Below are 22935 nucleotides of genomic sequence, written 5' to 3' on the forward strand. Positions count from 1 at the left end.
TGCTGAATTCAAACATTTTCACTTCTTAGAGGACATTAAAGATAATTCCAAACCTACTTTATTGCATCACAGTGTTGATAAACCTTGGGGTTGGTTCATTTTTTAATTTATTAAAAGAAAATTCCATGAACATCTGCCTCAAGCCAGATGTAGGGGTGGAAAAAATTGCATCTTCTCTGGCCTGGAAGATCTAATTGTTCCTGGGCCAATCAGAGACTTCGAGTCATTCACTGTACACTATGATGGGAAAAGGGAAGTGGACATGGCCTGCTGAGCATACCATAAAGTAGTTCAGAGGACAAAGGAATGACTGACTAAAGGGAGAAAAGAAAATGCTAAGAGAGGAATACATTGAATAGGAAAAGAACGTGGCTTTGGGTACCTAACTCAAATTCTTTGTGCCTGAATGAGGAACTCAGCTGCAAAATGAGCGTACGCTCCACCTGACAGGGCAGTTGGCCAACTTCACTTTCAGATGGTGGGACTCAAATCTGCACATGCTACAGACTTGCCCGGAGTGCTTGGGACAAGAAGATGCTGCCCCATCCTCTAGATCCTGGTCCAGGGTGGGGTCTTGAGAATTTGCCTTTCTAAGGGAGCTCCCCAACAATGCTGGTGCTGGGGGACTGTGAGTGAGAGAGGGTTCAGAGCCACCCTGTGCTGTGCAAACAGTAAGTGGAGCTGTACTATGCTGTTGAGCTGGGTTTAAATGGGTAGACAGGAGTGTTCCAAATGGGAGAAGACACTCCAGAAAGAGAACACCAAAATGAACAACTTGGTGCTTCGGGATAAATTAAATTGAGTGTCGCTACATGATTGGACACTTTTGGCTATAGGAGACCAAGTGAGCCTGTGAGAGAATGGTAGAGGAGAGCCGGGGAGTGCCTGTGACTGCCACAAAGACCTTAAATGAGGGTCTGGTGAGCCCCTGTATTGCAGTCCTCTCAGACTCTACCTCCTAGAACCCTGGCTAGTGGCAGGAAGACGTAGGCATCTGCACAAGTCGGGCTTACAAGGAGTGCTTGTGTGCTGTGTGAAGAGAAGACTAATGGGCTAATCACACAGGTTACCAGCTGACCAGTTAGCAGACTCCTGACTTGGAAAACACAGGCAGCCCAGAGCTTGAGCCAGACTCGGGATTCCATCATCTGGGCAGCTGAAACTGTCTCCTTTCATTATTCCTTCCCAGCAGAGCAGGGCAAATCCACAGAGCAATTTTTATCTACTGAAAAACAATTACAGCTGGGTGGGGGGAAGAAAGCCACACAAGCCTCAGAAATTTCCTCAGAGACAGGCCACATGGAATCCAGACAGATTTAATCACCCCTAGTGCAGCTGGTCCTTAACTGGGGATTTAATCCGATTGTTCCTGAGAAAGAGCAATCTGGAGAGGCATCAGGATGTGAGAATCAAGGGCCCTCAGTCCAGAAAAAGAATTTAACATTTAAGAAGACAGCAGAAATGCAAAAGGAATATTATAGAATCTTAAGTGGACTTAAAATGTTTATAACCTATAAATCTACCTTTTATTTTCTTCTTCGACAATTTTATACATAGGTACACTGAATTTTTAGTCATTTTCACAGACACACCCACTACCTTCTCTCATCCACCTCTCTCCTGCCAAAGCACTTCTTCTCAAGAAGCCCCTTCCTCCTTACTGTCTTTTTCCCCCTCACTGTTTACTTATAGATGAGCATGGGTGGGAGGTTATCTCCTAGAACATGGGCAACTTATCAAGGGCTACACCACTGAAGAAACGCTTAATAGCAACCTGGGCAACCATTAGCAGACCATAGTCTCTTAGTGAGGTATGGGTCTCATACCAGAGCCTGCCCTGTGCATGATAAATTTCTGACAGGTTTGATTTTGTGCACTTAATTACAGCTTCAGTGAGCTGCAAATACACCATCTGTGCCATGTTCAGAAAACACTGTACTCCTCCCCAACCTCTGGCTCTTAAGTTTTTCCACCCATATCCCTTATAGATTAGCCTGGTGGGGAGGGCATAGGCATCTGCTTAGTCTTGAACCTGGGAGGTGTGGGATATAGATGTTCCATTTATGGCTGAGCATGGCACACACACTTAGTCTCCATACTTTGACCAATTGTGATTCTCTGCATTAACTGCCCCCCACTGCAAAATGGGGCTTCTATGATAAAGGCTAGAACTGCATTAATCCATGGGTATAAACATATTTTAGAAGAGAGTTTGACCTCATAGCAAAAAAAATAGTAATTGGTTTTCCTTTAGGGTCTGTGACCTCCCCAGCCACATGTATTCTCTTAACCCGGTTTGCGATACCAGGTATGAGTTTCCTTCTGCAGAGCAGACCCCATATCCAATCAGGAAGCAGTTGTTAGTCCTATCACAATCATACCATTATTGCACCAGTGGACACATCTTGCCAGGTGGGTCATTCCTGGGGCTCATGGGGTCTACAACTAGGAAGAATTCTTGATGTTTTTCCACAGCAAGTTGCTTAGTACCCATGAAGCTACCCAACAGGGAGAATGTTTCAATTCCAATCCAGGATAATATTTTATGCACACCCTGCAGTGTGGTTTCTTCAGCAATAGGCTCTTAATTATTTCTGGCAAATAAGGGCGTTGACCGTAGTCTGTAATGTTCAGGGCCTGACCAACAACTCATAAGAAAGTATCCCACACTCAGTACTGGGATTTTTATCCAATAAACTTTGACTACTGGAAGGAGCACCCGTGCAGGATGCCTCCATTCAAACTTTTTTTAAATAGAGTTTTTTAATTGACTTACAACATGGCCGGTTTCCATATGACTTTCCCTACATCCTTACTGTTGGTTAACCCTACTCTCCCATCCTCTTCTCCCCTTGTCCCCCCGCCCCATCCACCCTTAAACCCTTTAAATCCACTCTTTTAGCGTAAAGTATAAAATAGTTGTGTTGATCTCGGAATAATGCGAGTACTGCTGTGACTCACACATGCACACATTAGCATTGTAAGGTAAGTTGTGTTGTCACGCTGTGTGACAACATTCGTTTCTCTCTGGGACAGTATGCATGGCTTCAGTGAAGGAAGGCCATCAGGCCAAACCTGAGTCCCTTTGTGATCACTGCCTTTGAACCAGAGGGCCTCCTGGGCCTTGTGCTCAGAGCAAAGGAAGTCTTGTTAGACTCAACCCAGGATAGCAAGGGCACCAGCTCCCTGACAGCCTGCGCTGTGTGGAAACATGCTGACTCCTGGAAAATCCAGACAAGAAGTCAAACAAATAGGTGCCTTCAGTGGGCTGGTCACTTTTTTATATCTCAGTTTCTTCTTCCAAAATATAGGGACGATCAAGGCATCTAAAGAGTTGTGAACATCAAATGGATCTTATATTGACACCTCATGACCCCCAGCTGGGTGGTCTCAGGAAGCATACTTCTTGGGTGTCCATGTCTCGGGAGAAACAGGTAGGGGAGTGTTTCTCTGAGAAGCTCCCTAAGCTCTCCTTCTGTCCCTCTGCTGTGACACTGTGTTGTAAAAAATAGAGGGTTGGAGATGACCAGGGGCTGGCTTTATCACCTCTCCTTACTCATTTGCTACAAATCTCCAAGATAATTGATACTTCATTTGAACCCAAATCTTGAGAATCGTTTGATTGGGAAGCTTCATTTGTTCCTGAAAGTTTATAGAAAGCAAATGTTTCACGGTGAACATTGTTGAGAAGGTTCAGGTAGCACTCTCTAGTGCCATTTCCAGAGCACTGTGCCGACTGCAGCAGAAACCTCAGCCTGTATGGCTGAGTGGGCAGACTCTTAGCTGCCTTTGCTCTCCTCACTACAGAAAAGCCTAAGTTCGGACTGGTGTGGACGTCAGTCTCACTGAGAAAGATGAGGTTCCATGCCCAGATCTGTCACTAATGGGGTTCCCTGCCCAGCTCTGTCACTTAGGCTAACAAGCTCGGTTTGAAACAAACAAAACAAAAACCAACAACAACAACAAAAAATCAAAAAAAAACAAAAAACAGGTTACTAGTGGCTGAGAGGTAGGAGGAAAGCTGGATCAGAAAAGCAAATAAACAAACAAATGGTTGTCCACTGCCACCTGTGACTAGCAGCTAAGCATACTCTGGAGGAGAGACCATTGAGCTAATCCAGGCTAGTGGCCTGTTTTATGTGGGAGACCAGGCTGAGCAACTTCTCCAACACCCTACACCCCAGACCTTCTACTCCCACTGCCATTTTTTCCCACTCTCTCAGAAATGAGGAAGAAGGAAGACTGGCCAGGTAGGTTATACCAAAGGAAAGACATGCTTTTTGTGAGATGGCAGTAGCCCCACACAGGAGGAATTACCTGGGAGAGTAACAGCACGAGAAAGATAAGTCGCGTCTGTCAGGGGAAAATGGTTTTTCAAGATTTTAAACTATGAAAAGAAACGTGCAATGAAGTTTCCAGAAGAATAAGCTAAGCTTGTGGAAAGTGCTGAGGAAAGCTGGTCTATTCTCAGTGTCTCCCTATTTTTATGACTTACCTCAAGTCTTCCTCGGAAAGGAATGATTGGTCACAGTAGTGCTGTGTGGAAAGAGCTGTCCCTGTGGGTATTCATGGCAAGGTCTCCAGGGGTGTGCTCTGGAAGATGCTGAAAGCCCTGGATTAGCCCTGGAAGTGTGGGAAATGACTTGGGCACATGGGTATGCAGATGGCTGTACCTCCAGACACATTTCAGAAACAGAGACATCAGTGCTGATTCTGTGAAGATTTGCTGTAAACCGGTTTGTAAACCAGATCTGGGCAGAAAAGGAATGCAAACACCGCAGACTCAACTCTTCACAGCCCTAGTGCTCCAGAGCGCAGCAGTGGCATTCTTCCTGTTTGGCTCTGGAAACCGGACCACCTCCAGGATCCCAGAACAAGAGCTGGAGGAGGATGGAGGAGCCTCTGTGAGGAGCTGTTCTGAGCCTACCAGAGAGAGAGCTGGCACCTTGAGCACAGGTTTTGGAGAAAGACATCTCTGAGATTCGACTGAGGTGCTCCTTGAACACTTGAGTCTTGTTTCACAGCATTCCTTTCTGCAGGCCTTTGCCTCCTCTCCCATAGAGGGCCAGTAGAGTTCTGGAGTCCTTGACTGGTTAATTTATGCCACTACCACCCAGCACAGAGCCTGGCATACCGTAGAGACTCAGAAAGTGTTCTTTGGTTGTAATCTCCCTTACTTTATGAAGCAAGGAAGGTTGCGAACCATGTTGACTCAACAGAAGCCAGAGGCAGAGGGCAAGGACTGGGCGTGGCACGTGGAGGTGTGGCTAGGATAAAGAACATCCCCATTGCCCGGTGGCTGATGCAGGGTCTATCCCGGAGTCTGAAGCTCCTGTCTACAGGGACCTGCTTCCTGCGGGATGTATAGCCAACACATCCCCAGAAACAGCACGAGAGGATGGTTTTCGATTCATTTGTCCCACCAGGGGGGGATTTATGAGCTCATTTGTGGCCCTGCTGGGAAGACAGGTGGCAAGCCCGCTAAGAACAGTCAGATTCTTGCCCCCTTCAGAGCTCTCATTCACTTTCACTCAACAAGTATTTATGAGCTTCAGCTCTGCTCTGTACCGGGCATACTACAATAAACAAACCTGACATGCGGAGCTCAAAATTTAGCTGCGGGAGAACAGACAATAAGATAAGGGATAGGTTCGTCGTGTTAGACAACGCTGAGTGTTTTACATGCTGCACTTGAGTGACATACCCCTCTCAGGGAGACATCACCCTTCAGGAAAGTTAAAGTTGTAAGAGGACGAGAGCCACAAATGTATGCAGCCGTTAGAGTGTAGGAAAAGAGAGTCTAACGTTGAGCCTGCCATTGGGGAATTTTGCAGGCAAATCGTGGCATCTACCCTGGTTGATTACAGGATAGAAATTTCAGCAAAGGGAGAAGACTTTTTTAATGATAAGACAAAATTAGAGCTACCAAAGTGTGTGATGATGTTATAGAGGGGCTCAATGACCAAGACTGAGGGGACTAGAGAAGTACTGGAAAGTGAACCAAGCAAAGCGCTAAAACAAGGGAAGCCGCCAGCGCTGAGCATTGCCCAAACCCCCAAAGCTGGGCCAGCGTTCCTCACAGTCTGGGCTTCTCCATGGATGTTTTCCAAGTGGGTTCTTCAGCACAGGTTTCCGTACAGGTTCTTGAGGAATGCTTACACTCAGTGGACACTGAAAGGTAAAAGGCACAAGAACTGATTTGGCCGGAAAACTCAATAAGGAAAGAGCCTAGTCGGGAGTATGGAGAGGTTTCAGAAAGCAGGAAGCAGGAAGTGGGTCTAACCAGCCATCACTGCTGCCTGGTTCCTTCCTGCTTCCCGGAGATCCTGACCCGAGTAAGGCTGTTAAGGTCCATCCATCCATTTGACCGGTAATGAGGTTCCAAGACTCCAAGCATTGGCCACCAGCCTTGTTCAGTTCTTTAATGTCTCGTGAAAGATCCACATCCTTACCCCGGGTGGGGTGGCTTGAAAGAGAATGGCCCCCATAGGCTCATGAGTTTCAATCCCCAGTTGGTGGGACTGCTTTAGAAGGATTAGAAAATCTGGCCTTAATAAGTTGGAGATTTTTCAATGAGGGTGGGCTTTGAGGTTCCAAAAGACTTCTGCCATTCCAGTGTGCCCTTTCTCTGACTATCCCATGGATCAAGACGTGAGCGCTCAGCTGTTTCTGCTCCCTCCACCCCCATAGACACTAACACTCTGGAACCATAAGCCCAAACCAAACACTTCCTTCTATAAGTGCCTTGATCATGGTGTTCTGTCATGATAGAAATGTAACTAAGACAGGAAGGAAGCTGAATGCAGCTCAGCCAGGCTGAAAGTGCCTGGGATGAATAGGAAAGACCCACAGGCATTTTGAATCTTATCTCCAGTGGCTACACGGCCTTATGGACAAGCTAGCCTTATCTATAAGGGCCCCACATGCTGCCCAGTTTCTACATCCTGGTGTTGACATCCTGGTATTCTAGCTGCACATCAAGCTTCACCCAGATCCACCGAATCAATCTTTAGAAGTACTAGAGCTGGAGCCTGCATTTTCTTTTTTTCCAGGCTGGGGATGGGATTTGCAGCCTCGGAGGTATAAATCAAGTGCTTTACTGCTGGGCTGCGTCCTCAGCCTGAGTTTTCTTTTTCTCTTGTGTTTGTTGGATTTCATTTTAACCTGGATTTTCTTGCTATTTTGTGGGGCTGGTTAGTGCTCTTCACCAATTCGTCCCTGCCTCTTCTGATTCTTGGTGACATGTATGCCTACTTGCCATTTGTGGTTGTTTGTGCTTGATGGGCCCTAGGAATGGTTCCAATCACTGGTTCATAAGGAGAGCCTTTCCTAGTCTCGTGGCTTGGGCACTGATCTGCTGTATTTAAGTAGACTGTCCAAAGTTGCCTTTCCACTTTCCACTCTGGGCCTGTGGTTGTCCACACTAGGACTCCCTAGGTGAGCAAGTGGAGCAGAGCATCCTGCCTGGGGTGGACTTAAAGCCTGAGTGGAAACAGATAAACAAACAAAAACCTTCGTGGTTCCAGGATCCTGAAGTGGGAGAATGTTTGAGGGAGGAGCACCTTGCATAGACAGGCAGATATCTATCCTATGGGGATTTGTGAATATCTGGATCAGCATCAGGCAGGTATCTGGGAACCCCAAGACGATCTCTCAGGTGCCTTCCAAATATGAACTGGCTTGTTTCTGTAGGCAGACAGTTAGCTACCAGTGAGAAGATGTGAAGAGCCACTCAGTATGTGAAACCTTCTTGGACCTTTCCATGGGGTGTGTGGCTGAGCTCTGAGGTGCAGAGGCACTCACGGGGAGAGCAGCTATGGCAGGGAGTGAATGAACACCCAGCACTTTCCAAGGCTTACCTCACTAAAGGCAGCTGGAATATATAGTTGTACCTTTCAACATTGCTGTACACTTCCATTTTTACCAGAGCTATTCAGCACCACAACAATTGGTCCAAGCCAATCTACACCAAGGGTGAATAGCCATTTACCTGGCCTCATACTGTTGCAGTTTGGCACTGAACAGCCCACATTCTGTTTAAGATCTTCAGTCTTGGGAAAATTTGGACAGTTACCCTGCAAGCCCCCTTGCTTATTATCAATAATGTCACCGTGAATCTAAACTCCCCACAGCCCATCCTGATGCATCCTTGGCAAAGCTAAGATTCCAGCTCTTTCTGTATGCTCTGGCTCAAGTCAGAACAAATAAGCCCCCAACAGCTTCTGTTCTGCAGAAAGTGGTTTACAGATTTCAACATGCTAGCCAAAAAGAAAAAAAAAAAATCTATTCTCAGCTCAATTCCATTGCCAGCTCGATAGGCATCAGCAGAGATGGGGGTTCCAGCAGAGCTGTGCCACCCCTGAGCTGGTTTTGAGCCTCCCAGCTCCGCCACTTGAAGGCATCCAGGTTTCCAGGCGCTGGCAGTGAAGCCACAGTCTGTCACCCTCGAGGTTGCTTTGAATTTTCCTGCTCTGACAACTAGACAAGATGTCTTTTGAAGGGTGTTTAATACTTGGGTGGTTTGTTTTCAAGATAGACAAGTCCTAGAGCAGAATTGCTTCAGGAAACATTACGTGTTAGAGATGACTCTGTGTCCAATGAGAAGAGTCTACTTAAAGGGTTGTCAAGTTAGACACTTCTTGTCCTGACCTTTAGCTGAAGGTGGGCAATGAAGAACTTAATGGAATCTTTTTGGGAAAATGGTAGAAACTCTAAATTTGCTTTGGTCCTGGCTCATACAAACTATTCTCATGTAGCTAAAAAGAAAACACCTTTGGGGTGAGCTCCTTGCCTGAATGTCCTTCCTCTGCAGCCTATTGACAAAGAGAACCTCAAATTCACCACCCTCTACCCTCCCTTGGGTCTTAGAATATTCTAGGTTGCAGAGCAAAGGTGTTCTAGAAACAATTAGCTCTTGGAGCAATACACAGAGGAAAAATAGAGCACAAAGGATTTTAAAGTCTATAACTAAGATAGTTTGGGGAGGAAATGAAAACGTGAGGTGTCCAACAAAATCAGTGGAAGGGAAGGGAGGGAAGGTAAATTTGGAGACAGAGTCCTGGGTGCCAGGAATACAGCGTGAGAAATGTCAGGTTTCTTGTTTTACCTATTTGCTTTGGCACAGGAACCATAGCACCAGAAATTCTTTCTCTTTATTTAGATTGAAGTTGAGTCCCCAGAAAACTTACATGATAGCACCCATTTCCCCAAGCAGGATTTATCCTCCCGACAGGAGAGCTTAGCCACTGAGGGAGTAGGGTCACCAGGACTGAAAGGAACACTCACTGCCTTGCTTCCACGGTTTTCCTCACCTGGGGGAGGGGAGAGAAAAAGGAACTTTTTTAGGGATGCCTCAAGTGGCTCACTTTGCCTCTCCTTTTCGGCAGCTTTCTCATTAATTTAGTCTTAGTAAGCTGTGTGTGAGCAGATCGCCCTTAACAGAGCTCAGTTTTACAGGACCTGGGCTTTTTCTGCCAAGGCCAACCAACAGCAGGTGGAATTCAGGGCTTTCCACACATTGGGCTTTGAGACAAGCTCAGATTTTGAGCTGTGTGGCTCGAAGAGGCTGAGAGATAGAAATGACAGTAAAAATGCCCCTTGTGATTTTTTGTCTAGCTCGAACAATCCACTCCACATCACTGACTGCCCTATATTCCCAGCTCAGTTCTCTAAAACGCCTGATTCAAAATTATACCGAAAAGTCAGACATAGCACCTAATGTGGGGGAAATAAAGATGAAAAAGAATCATAATAAATTTTATAGATCAATACTTTACGTAAGACTGGAAAAGGACATTTTAAATATGTGTAGCAAAGTACACTTTTGAAACTATTCAGGAAGTTTCATTCTGATAACCAGTGATTCCTCTAGGACTAACCTAGTATGTTAGTAAGTTTAAATGAGCGGTTTTAATTCTGAGTGTTTGTTTTATTTTGAAAATTGAATTTTCATGTGTTCAATGTAGTGGTTTTTTTTTTTTTTTTTGCTTTTAAAACAGTGAAACAATTCTTTATGCAGCTTAGAAAAATTATCCCCACTCCCACTGCTTTCAAACAATGGGTAATCCAAGTGTTTGACCCATCCAATCTAAAATTAGATCCAATTTCTCCATTAGACATAGGTCATTGGGTGAAGTCACCTCACTTGTCAGCAAATCTACCAACTCCTTTCCCAAACCGAGGCCAGATCCTCTTGGACTCTCTTCCAGGTAGCCGCAGCCATTACTTATCTTGGAGCAGATAAAAGAGGTCCCAAGGGGAAGACGAGCACTTATGAATACAAGGTCAACTCCCCTTCTGTGCTAGGTCTTATTTGTTGTTGACCTTGGAGAATCTGAACTTTTATTTTTTAGGAGTTCTGGTAAACTACAGGACAAGCTCCATGGAACCTCAAACCGTCTTCCTCAAAACTTAATGGTTCCATGTGTTGTAGGACGTTGGCTGGACAAGACAGGTGTGGCCAAGATGATTGACATGAGGCTGGGGTCTAGGATCTTGAAAAGGAGGGATGTGGATGGATACTTAAGCATCTCAGGGCCAATATTGGAACCCAGCCAAACCAGAAAAAAAGAGCACAGAAAGTGAAGCCTTTTATCTGGATTGAATCCTGTCTTTTAATATATAAGCATAATAATAATAATATATTATATAAGACTTGAGCACATTCTTTTCTTTCGTGTGTGTGTGTGTGTGTGTGTGTGTGTGTGTGTGTGTGTGTGTTCTAGAACTAGCTCTATAGACCATGCTGGCCTTGGACACAGAGATCCTCCTGCCTCTGCCTCCCAAGTGCTGGGATCAAAGGTGTGTGTGTGCCGCCACCGCCGCCGCCGCCGCCGCCGCCGCCGCCGCCGCCGCCACCACCACCACCACCACCACCACCACCACCACCACCGCCACCACCGCCGCCGCCCGGTGAGCACATTCTTTAAGAGGAACCAAGAGTAGAATTGGATTCTAAGTTCCTGAGTAACAGGAAGGGTTCAAGGCTGGGAAAGGGCTAACAGCCCCCATAGTGAGGGCAAAGAGCATAAAGACCGCCTTGCTTCCCCAAGTACCATCTTATAGACACTAACAATGTTCCAAACCGTGCATCCCAGCCCTTGACTCTCTTCAGTTTGCTTCCTTGGAGAATTCTAACATGGCCTTTCTGAAGCTGTACCTCTGTGTTGCAAGAGATGTGGGGATTGCATGTGGTAAGGAAAGAACAAGTCAAGGTGAAGCTTGGAATGCTGTTTGAGCAAGTATCCATGGAAGTAACTATGCCCATCCCCGACTCTTGCCTATAGAAAACCCCAGAGCACACACCACCTGCCTCACATCCTCTGGCAGCTCATTCATTGTTCTAAAGACAGCTTCCCACCCCAGCCCAGCCTCTGCTCACCAGCTGCTGACAAATCCTGTGGCTAGCACCCAGGGGTGGAAGGTTTCCATGCCGTTTACACATGAGCCTGTGGCTTTGACAAGTCTGTCTTTTTATATTGGGGCATTTGATGACTAAAGAATCTCAACTCTCCTAGCCCCAGGGAGTTAGGAGTTTTCGCACATGAGAAAGACCAGGCTTGTCCGCTGAGTAAGTTCTAGGAGCTTCCTTATCCATTTCACTGAAGCCTGCAGTTCCACAACTATACATGAAGTAAGTCAAATCAGAGGGACATGATTTAACACTACAGCTGTCACAGAAAGAGACTCACAGAAAGCTAGGCCCAGATGGGCCACAGCCTCTTACAGCATGTCCAATCTTCATAGAGTCTCCCTGTTTCCTACTTACATGGCTCAAACTTGCTCCTGACCTTTCCTTTACCTGAATGCCAGCAAGTGTCATCATCTTGGCCAAATGCAGCCACAGAGCATGGCGATAGTCTGCCCTCTGGAAGTCTTCCTCACTGCAGAGCTACCTGTCCACACCAGCTCCTCACCAGGCTACAACCTTGGTTCCTTCTGCTTCCCGGACTACCCTTCCCCCAACCCTGCTCCTCCAGCCTCTGCTTTCTGCTCTTTGGACTACAAGGCCCCTCCCTGGATCCCGTATGGGAAAAGAGGTTATTCACAGCTGCAATCCTCCAAGTATGTCCCTGGGTCTGCAGTATTCAATTATCTGGGAATCTGTGAGAAAAACAAAATCCCAAGCCCCAACCTAGACCCGTAGGTCTCGAATCAGAAATGCTAGGTTAGGGTCCAGAATTCTGGTTCAACAAGCTTGTCAGCTGATTCTGATCATTTCCAAGGTTTGATTATTAACATTTCTAATAGTTGCCTGATATGTTTGATCTGGGTTGCATGTGTTGAGAAATAATTATTCTATACCAGGCACTGGAAAGCTGTAAGCAATAATCCAAAAATGGCCCACCATCTATCTGGTTTTGTAAGTAAAGTTTTATTGGAACATAGTCACCCTCAGTAATTTACATATCTATGGCTGATTTCTTGCAACATATAGCAGATTTGAACAGTTTCCACAGTGACCATATGTCCCACAAAATTGAAAATCTAGCTAGAAAAGGTTCTGGGGTGCCTACTCTGCCCAAGCATATCCTAGCTGCAACCAGCCATGTGATACCTTCAAATGGAATTTCAACTACGTCATTTGTAATGGCCCAGTGGGGGACTGGGGACACTTTTCTGCCCCAAAAAGAAATCTCTATGATCACTGTTTCTTTTTATAAAGGAAATACACAAGGGCCTTGGTCTCAACGCCTCTAAGCACATCTCTAGCTGAGATCAGTGGGATCCACTGAAGGCTGGCACAGCAGGATTCCCTGGGCCAGCTCAGGTCTGAGGGCCAGACAGGTGGCAGGATTTGCAGGTGCCCAGGAATGGCCAGGCAGAAATGCTGAGCTGAGAGTTGGCAACAGAGAGGGCTGGTTTTTACTAATCATGCATTTGTTGTTTTGAGTACAGGAGGAGGGAGGATTATTTTGTAAGGTACTTGTGAATCTCCTAGATCAACACGTTTACCAAATGAAAGGTTTTCGTATCAATGGTGCATTTGATTGGGTTAGACCCAAAGGAGGATGCTTGCATTTAGCAGCCAAGAAACTCCAGTTTTCATTGTTACCTCTCTCTACAGTGACTGAATATGCCTTCTTCTTACTTCCCAGCTTGGGCTTTTCTATAGCAAGAGCATCTAGCCGTCAGAAGCCCAAGCACAGTGTTACATCAGCTGTGGGGCTGAATCACGTGCCCCAGTGTCTGGCAGTCATAAAGGGCATTCTTCACTTTGAACAGAAGGTATTTCCCCCTTTCTTAAGAAATAGAAAATGGGAATCACTTCTTGGAGAGCAAGGGCGGGCTATCAAGAAAGGGCTGTGGTAGAGCCTCTGGCATTTCCATACCTGAATGAAGCCTACCCCTGTCTTCTCTGTTGGAGGGGCTGTGTGCGTGTGCCTAGGCCTCAAGCCTCAGGGGGCTGGTTTCCTCACCGGTACAATAAGAAACACTGTGTCTACGTCAGAGTCACCCAAATCAGATCGGTAAATTCCTCACGTGGTTAGGGGTTCTCAATCAATGTCGCTCTCCCTGAAGTTTGTACTTCTCCTTTCATGGTTTCAGGCTCCTTTGCTTGGTGGCTTCAGAAAACTTAGCAGAACTCAGAAAAGAGAGGATCTTGCTGGGTGGAGATTGAGACGCTTTAAGAACCACCCCCCCCCATAACCTCAACCCCCCCCACACACAATTCAAGGAAGTGCTTCATCTATCCATCACTGCTGAGTAGTTCTCGTCAAACTGCTTCTTCCTAAGCTGGATGTGTCTATAAAATGTGACAGGAGGACTTGCCAGCCAGAGCACAAGGAATTGAAGTGTGACCTAACCACAGAGGATGGAAACCCGAGTTTAAATACAACTCTTTACAGGATAGGAGTCCAGATTTGCCTCAGTCACTGAATGGACAAGTTGTTTTTCCTCCAGAATTCTTTGAGAGCAAAGTAGCCCCAACTGCATTTACCCTTTCCAAAAAGCCCTGTGACTTTGGTGGGATAAGAGACCACCGATACATGAGAGATAAGAACAAGCATCAAAAGATAATCTTATGGTTTGTAGTTGCCTAATAACTTACTGGTCATTAAAGTAATTCTTTTTTAATAAAGAGTTCTTATGATCTCTAGATATAAAAATAATTTTTTTTTAATAAAGAGTTCTTATGATCTCTAGATATAAAACCATCTTATAAAAGGCTTTGTTATTGAGGGCTGGGCCCACTGTTTTCAAAGAAGTAGCTCAATTAGTTTAATGAAAAAAAGATCTTGGTATGTAACATGAATTCCTCAGGGTGCTACCACTCACACAGCTCCTGAGAAAGAATTTCCCATCTACCTTCTAAAGTCATCTTTCTCTCTAGACACTCTCTGCCCCACTCTCTGTTTTATCACTTGAAATGAAAGCCATGTGCTGCTCAACAGTCAGGACATTTCCTTAGAAATACATTGTTGGGTATGGTGACTATTGTGTGAGCATCACAGAGTGTTTATACAGACAAAAATAGCTATGATGTCATGAGGTACTATACTTCATGGTACCAACATTGTGTATATGGTCCATCATTGACCAAAAATCCACCAGACAGCATAAATCTGTATGAGGTATGTTTACCTGTTTGCTTGCTTATTGTCAGTCTCTCCAATCAGAAGAAAAATGTCTCTATTTTATTTTTGGTGCCTTCAAGGGGCTAGAGCAGTGTCTAAGGAGCAGTCATATAATTATTTGTTGAAGAAATTAGCAAAATCTCCCTAAACCCCTTTATAAAATCTACTTATGACTTTGTGTCCTATTTCATGCCTGGCATGCTGAGACATTCCTCTAATGGTAGCCCTTGGAAACAAGGCAGGGCAGATCTCCATGAGTTTAAATCCAGCCTGTTCTGAATAGTGAGTACCAGGCCAGTTAAGGCTCCATAATGTGACCTTATCTCAAACTCCAAAAAATAAAATATAATAATTTGTGTACCTTTGCAAAAACAAGTGTTTCAACCCAAATTGATTCAGTAAGTCACTTGTTTTAGAAAGACTTCTGCGTTTATGGTTATTTATTTGCTCATTTCTGATTGATACACCTTTCATTTACAGCTTTACTATCCAGGCTTAGTCAGTCCATTTATGAATATAATCACAAGGATGGGCTTCATTTTCTTGCCCCTATTCTCAAAAGAATTTTGAGACACTATCTAATTATGGAAGTTCCTGTCTATTCCGAGATCCCTAGGTTGGGGACAGTGAGATGGCTCAGTAGTTAAAGGCTCTTGCTGCCGAGCCTAATGACCTGAGTTCAATCCTAGGTCCCATATGGTGGAAAGAGCTGATCCCTGCAAATTGTTCTCTGTGTATGTACACACACACACACACACACACACACACACACACACACACACAGAGAGAGAGAGAGAGAGAGAGAGAGAGAGAGAGAGAGAGAGAGAGAGAGAGAGAGAGAGATTGATAGATGATAGACAGATAGATGATAGGTAGGTAGATAGATAGATGCAATTTTTAAAAATAGAGATATTCTTAAATTGCTAATTAAAAAAAATACATTTGAGCAAAGACTTCACGTGTTAAGACAGTCATAGGATTTTTCCCTTGTTATCAAATGTAAAACCATCCCTACATTCCTGATAGAAATCTGATGCAGTTATGAGACATTAACCTTTTCTTTTTGGGTTGAACTTAATTTGTTAATATGTCGCTCTTTATCTTGGCATCTGTTTTCATAAATGACATTGGCAGCAAATTTCTTTTCTCACAGTGTCCTTGTCTAATACAATTATCGAGCTGTGCCAGCCTTTAAAAATGTGAGAATGTTTCCTCTTTCTATTTTCTGGAAGTTTACACCAGACAGGTGTGAGTTCTCCCTTGGTAGAATTTGCTGCTGAAGCCACACAGGCCTGGACTTCTCCTGTGCTCGGTGAGAACTGAGATAAGCCACAGCCCATTTCAAGTTGATTTGGGGACTTTAGAGAATCCAAATCTTGACTGCAGTCTTTTTGGGGGGCCAGTGTGCATTCAATTTGCCCTTAGTTCTGCAATTTAGCTACTCCGAGTTCCACACCAGTTGTAGGGAGTTTATACAGACAACCACCATCATCTGAAACTCAGGTTTTATACCCTCAGCCTGCGAAGGATCCCAAAAGTACTATTGAACTCATTGCTTACCCTTTGAGAATCAGAACCAACCTATGCCTCACTGATAGGATAAGCACTCCAAGGCCGAGCTCTCTGCTCTGGGTTCCAGCCTCTCCCAGATGGTGATTCAGATTCTGCACTGAACTGTTACCATCTCAATCCTTCAAACTGATGCACTTTATTGTCTCCACATTCTAAGCTTAGTTGGATTGCTTGTCTGGGCTGCTTAGACACTATTACCATACAGCAGTAACTCATAGCAAAACGCAGGCCGTTTGACAGAGGCGGAAGCTGGACTGTGCACACAGAAACAGTCAGTGCTGGTTCTGTCTACAAGCACAGTTAATGGGTCATATTTCAGTCTGGGCTCTCACAGAGGAGCGTAAGTTCAGTGGTAAAGAGGAGGAAAGGTTGTTTCGACAAAGAGAACAGCAAAAACCAAAGGGAAATGCAGACATGGTGAGAGCAGTGTGGCGGGCTGGTGAGGAGGGCAGCCACCTGACCGAAGACAAGGCTCCCAGCACTCCATTTGTCAAATTACTCAGCTTTTGGCTTCTGCCATCTCCCGTGAAATAGTGACAATAATATTTTCTCCCTCTAAAGACATCTTAAAAGAGATGTTTCCTATAAATTCTGTAAGACAAACTTTGTACATAAAAGCCATAAATAAATAAAAAGGGACGTCATGATGTAGGAAAGGGGGGGCAGCGAAGGAGAGGGAGCCCAAATTTTCTTCTCCTCTGTTTTAGCTGCTTACTTAAAAATTTTAAAAGACACTATTAGGCCTATTCAGCATTGGATAGAAAGAGAAAAGAGATGAAGAAATACCCCCAAACAGGGTCTCTAGACCAAACCATACCACATGGGATGATGAGGTCCACATATGGACCCCGCAAGGAGACTGCTTCAAAGGCAGCAGCACTCACTTGGAGGCCAGCACTGAATTATTAAATAATGAAACGTTACTCTCAAGCTGTCCTGAAGATTTTTACCCCTCAAGTCCATCCCATGCCTGTTTATCTCTCAGCTAGTCTCATCTCTATCAGGACGCCCTTTGTCTTCCCTGATGACTGCTCACTTTTGCCAGGGACCCATTCTTCTGTGGAACCTTCTTCTAAGCCTTCCCTAGCCACTTCTCTGCACTCGTTAGCTTCATATTCCTTCCTGCTAAGCCTTTTCTAGCTGTTATTTCAATCTATCCTATCTGTCAATCTATGGGACAGTCTTTTTCAGCATGGTGGTCGTGATGCACTTCCCTCAATGGTAGAGCAGAGGACACACTCTCTCTCTCAATGAATGTTTGTGCTAGACTGTAATAGCCTGTGGGTAACAGGACAAGTGGTAAGGTCTTATTTCTTTCCCCATCCTTCTTACCAAAGGAGGTTGAAGACAGTGTTTAAGATAAACAGCAAAAACTGGTTAAGAAACATGTGATTAAGTGTTCATCTGCACAGATTGAAAATGCTTGCCACAGCGGCACCTGGAAGACATTAAAGACAGGGGCGTCTTCTTATCTTTAACACCTCCTCTTCCGGCTGAAGAGGCTCCATAGCTTGGGGTGAGAACACCTACCTTCAAATCAAATGGCCAGGGTATGAGCCTCACTCTAGACTCCTCAGTCTCTACTCTGCAAAGTCAGTCAACCTCTGAAGCATTAGTTAAACACCCATGAAACAACACCTACCCTGCCCACTTCAAAGGGGAGTAATGAATACACCAGGTTCAAATGAGATGGTGCTATACGAATACACGATTTTTAAGAGATAGGATTTGACTTACACTAGGGGAGAAGCAAACTTGAAATAAACACTCCATTTTTATGAACTTCACTACCTCTCTGAGCTAAGTGAAGCTTAGAATAAGAAGCTAGAATAAGACATGTTGTTTTTGCCGTGTTCTAAAATGGGCCCGCAAGAGTGCAGTCTATTTTCAAAGGTGGGTTTCAGAACTGGCAGAAGAAGTTGAGTAAAGATAAGAACAAAAAGCCTTGGATGTATGTCAGCCGAGAGATTATCACACCATGCTGATTCTGGGCAGAGGAGAAGTGAATAGAGACCTTCTCAGATGACTTATTCAAGGGCGGCAGCTGCCTCCACAGCCTTGTGTCGACTTAGCTGAGCATGGAGAAGACAGCCTGTGGGACTGAAGGCGGAGAAAAGGGATGTCTCCAGCCAAATCACATGGCAAGGTTGAGCACATTGTCTTCTATGGATGAGGTTAATCTGTTCAGCTCCATGTTGCCTCCTAACGCCCCCCCCCCAAGCAGTCCCTGCAATTCCTCTCTACCAACTTCTCTGACGTCCATGCATGCTTCTGTTTACCAGCTTTATTCTGTTCTCACATCCAAGAAAGATGCAGTGAGAGTTCCTGCTACAGTGCTCGATGAAACTTGGAAGTGGCTCAGGATATAAATGAATGTAGTAATTACATGTCAATCATCTAGTGTTATTGAAATCAGCTCACTGCAGACATAGGAATATTCCTAAATAACCAAGAACAGTGATTTGTGAGTGGTTTTAAAAGCAACTTCTCGTTAGTTCCATGCCATTCTGTTTCAGTTAACATTCAGACACCAAGCAGAACTTCTCTAAATTCATTTGCTGAAGCTTCTTTGTTCACAGTGTTGGGTTAACGGACTTGCGTGTTTTAACCCCATGTGTACTGTGATTGTAAATGCTCACCAAGCATAGTCCAGGGTTCATTTATTGAGGTAGATGTCTTGTTCCTCCTTCTGTGCTACTTAATAAATTTTCATCCACACTTGCAGTCACAAAATCATGCACTATAATTTATGAAGACTATTAGTGCCAATGAATTGCTCATAAAAGAAAGTGGGTATTGCAATTTCGTGTGTGTGTGTGTGTGTGTGTGTGTGTGTGTGTGTGTGTGTGTGTTTCCTTGCAAAGAAAACAGTAGGTTCTGAATTTACAATAAACGTTCCAAGAGCAGGATTTTTTTTCTGTTGGGAAGGTCACTTTCCCAGGTATAAATATGTGTTCTAAAAATCTATACAGAATGAATGTACACATGAGCATAAACGGGCAGACGTGTGACTGCCTCAAATGCTCAGGAAAGGCAGCCCCAGCCCCTCCTCCTTCCTACTTCATGTATGTTAGCATGTATAAAAGTCCCCACTCAGACCCACCCAGAGATGGTGCTTCAGTCAATAGTCAATGGAGTCTACACTAGTATTCCAAAGAAATTGAGTGACAGTGTACCAAGAATGGGTGACAAGCAGTACAGTAACCCAGTAGGTTCTTTAAAACCATATTGTGCATAAGCCTTGCTTTGGATTCCTTTGAAAAGTTGAAGGGCATTCTCTCTTACTGGGGCTTGTCTGCTTTTCTTCTTTGAAGTCGTGAGTTGGCTGAGCCTGGATGGTTGCTAGCTCTCGGCAAGCACTACTCTTGCTAACTGGAGGTAGTCAAAGCTGTTTTTCAACAGATGGACTATGGAATGCAAGACTTGAAAGAACACATCCAACTGAACTGCTTGTTGACCATCGATAAGTTTATGTTCTTTGCTTCTTGCCTATTTCTTGCCATATACATGTTAACTTAAAATATAAAGGTTGTTTCAAAGTATGTAAAGTAGAAATAAAACAAAAAGCACTAACTATAGGAATTCTAAACCGAAAAGGGAAAATACAAACTGTTTTGTTCTAAGATCTTTTTTAACTTACTTTTATGAAGTGTGTTCTTTGACAATTTTATACCTGTATACAATGCATTTTGATTGCTGTCTCTTCCAGCCTCTCTTACTTGCCTCCATCCTCATCAACAACCCCCATCCTCCTTACTAATCTGTTTCCAAGATTTAGGGCTTTTGGTTTGGTTTGTGATTCATTCATTTTAACCAGGGCCATTAGTGTGACCATTTGGCTGGATCTCTCCATTGAGGTCTAGTGGACTCATCAGTGGGGACACAATTGAAGACAATGATTTCCCCCTGTCTGAGCCTGTCTAGACTCCTCCAAGCCCCTCCTTCATTCATGTCTGACTGTTGATAGACCCATTCTAGCGCAGACCCAATGCAGACATCCACAGCTATTTTGCTTTAATAATTATAATATGTATGACTTCTTACTCAGGAAATGGCGTTTCTCAGAACTTCTCCAATCTTCTGACTTTTGCATTCTTTCTGTCCCCTTTTCCTTAGTATTCCCTGAACCCCAGAACCAGTGATATAAATGTCTCGTTTGGGGCTAAGCCCTCATCACTTACTCATTCTCAACACCTTGTGCAGCCATGAGTCTCTATATTCACCACTATTCACTGGAAAGGAAGGCTTCTCTGATTAAGACTGACAGTAGCATTTGTCTGTGGACATAAATGTAAGTAGGAATTCTGATGTTATGTCAGTTTAGCTAAATGATAGTATTTAATTCCCTTCTGAACCTATGACCTCACCTACCAGGGGATTTGGACCAAGTTTACAGTACCAGGCATGGATTCTCGCCTGTGGAGTGGACCTCAAATCCAATCAGAAAATAATTGTGGATTAGGTAGGGGTTTTATTGTTGTGATAAAACAGTATGACTAAGGCAACTTATAAAGTGGTATGGTTCCAGAGGGATAAGAGTCTGTCTCTGGCAGGGAAGCTTGGTGGTTGGACTAGAAGTTGAGAGCCTGTGTCTTGAACTATAAGCACAAGGTAGAGAATGGCGTGATATTTTAGAAACCTCAGAGCCGGCCCCCAAAGACGTACTTCCTCCAGCAAAGCCACACCTTCTAAACAACAGTGCCACAAGCTGAGGACCAAGAATTCAAATGCTGGAGATCATGGGACTAGTTTGTTCAAACCACAAGTTGGTTACTCCCATACCTGTAATGTCACAAATGGGCACATTTTGCCTAACAGGTTGGTCTTGTGGTTAAGGTTTAAATTTTAAACTTAAAATAATCAAACTATAAAATTTATCTCTGAAACAGTGATATATAACAGGACAACCACTTCCATCCTTTCATCCTTAAGTTCATCTTTTCAACCAGAATACGGCAAACATTTCTCACCTAGCTCTGCTTAAATACACTGCATTTACCAAAATGCTTGTTTTGGTTTGTTTTCTGGTGCTGTGCTAAAATACTGACCAAAAGCAACTTGCAGAGGAAAGCGTTCATTTCCTCTAACAAGTTACAAGCCATCTTTGCAGGGCAGAAGCTCAAGACAGGAATCTAGAGGCAGGAATCAAAGCAGTGATCGTGAAGGAGCACTGATTGACCTGAACCAACAGGCCGTTATTCAGTAACGTGCTCCTGATAGACTGGACCAGAGGATGAAAAAGATAGAAAATATAAAAGCCAGGATGAGGAAGTCTTGCACAAGCTCTGTTTAATGCCAAGCAAGTTTATTAAGAAGTATGGCATCAATTAATAAAGTATTGTACTTATTGGCTTATGACTATGTCTGTGATCATTGTCAAGTGCCAATGCACAGTTAAAAGACTGTGTGTATTGTTATTATTATTTTATGTAATGGAATCGATGCATCTATTTAGTATACATATAATTCCTGAAAATTGGAAAAATTTATAAATACAGCTAAGCGTGTTTTCCTAGGGAGGATAGACTACAACTAGGAAATCAGAAGTTTTCATGACTTGATGTGTATTTCAGTGATTCTAAAAAAAAAAATAATAATAAAATAGAGCTTGGAAGTATTTGCACCATTTTAAAATTAAATTTAAAGTTAGCATACAATTTAAAAAAATATACAGCATCTTATATACTATATCCAGGGTAGAAATAGGACAAAGTCAGTAGAAACTATCATACAATGGGACAAAGTCAGCAAGAAGTTAATTATACAGTGTTTCACAGAGAGAACACAAGATATCTCAAGGATTTTAGGGACCATCACATAGTGGCTTTGGGACTGATAACCATATCCCATACAATGAGAAGAGTTGGGTTGTCATGGTCCTCTAGAGCTCCCTCAAGGCCCTGGCCCCAGGACATCACTGACTCTGCCAAGCTTATTCTTAGATTTAGAGAAAGAGCTGTGTTCCTTCTCCATCCATGGAGCCTCAGAGAAAAGCTCCCAAGACCCTGGCCCCAGCCTATTACTGGCTCTGCCAATCATGTCCCTGGTTTTAGAAAAGGATCTACATTCCAACTTCACACATCAAAGCCTCAACACTGAGCAAGCCAAGGGCTTGCTCTCCATGGCTTGCTCAGCCTGCTTTTTTATACCATTCAGAATCACCTACTCAGGAGTTGCACCACCCACAGTGGACTGGGACCTCCAACATCAATCATTAATCAATCAAACGTCCCCCGGGGATTTATGCATAGACCAGTCTAATGGAGGTAATTGAAGTTTCCCGTTCCCAGATGACATTAGTTTGCGTCAAGTTGACAAAAACTCACCACCACAATGTCTAATCATGACTTACCCTTACTAGTCAGATAAACTATCAACTATTTCAACCTATCCCTTTCTGCCATGACTGTATCCTCCCTCCATCTAATAGGACCAAAGAACTGCTGGAAAGCTCTCAATTTTTCAGGCAGATCCACAATTTACTAAAGTACACAGCCCCGTACTGCTTCGTGTTTACTGGGTTAACTTTATCTGTTTGGGTATATATTTGACAGAAATATTCATCTTTTAACATTTCTAGTCACAAATGTTTTTAAAAAACGGAGTTGGACAGCAAATAGCAAGCAACATTGGGAATGAAAGGGCTCAGGGTGGTAGGTATGGTATTTTAGCTCTGGCATCCAAATAACCAGCTACTTCGGCTCAGATTTCTATCATCTTAATTAGGACAGGCAACGTAATAACACAACTAAACACATATGGTAAGAATCATAAAACATTTGGG

At 44.0% G+C, this 22935-nt stretch overlaps 1 protein-coding gene across 1 annotated transcript in view; it reads left to right on the forward strand.

Moving 5' to 3' along the window:
* Kcnab1 (potassium voltage-gated channel subfamily A regulatory beta subunit 1) overlaps positions 1 to 22935 on the forward strand; it is a 242741-nt gene that overhangs the window by 83484 nt on the left and 136322 nt on the right. The gene's annotated exons all lie outside the window — the stretch shown is intronic.

The sequence above is a fragment of the Peromyscus eremicus genome, chromosome 6 (genome assembly GCF_949786415.1).
Source record: "Peromyscus eremicus chromosome 6, PerEre_H2_v1, whole genome shotgun sequence".
In the NCBI taxonomy this organism is placed as follows: Eukaryota; Metazoa; Chordata; class Mammalia; order Rodentia; family Cricetidae; genus Peromyscus; species Peromyscus eremicus.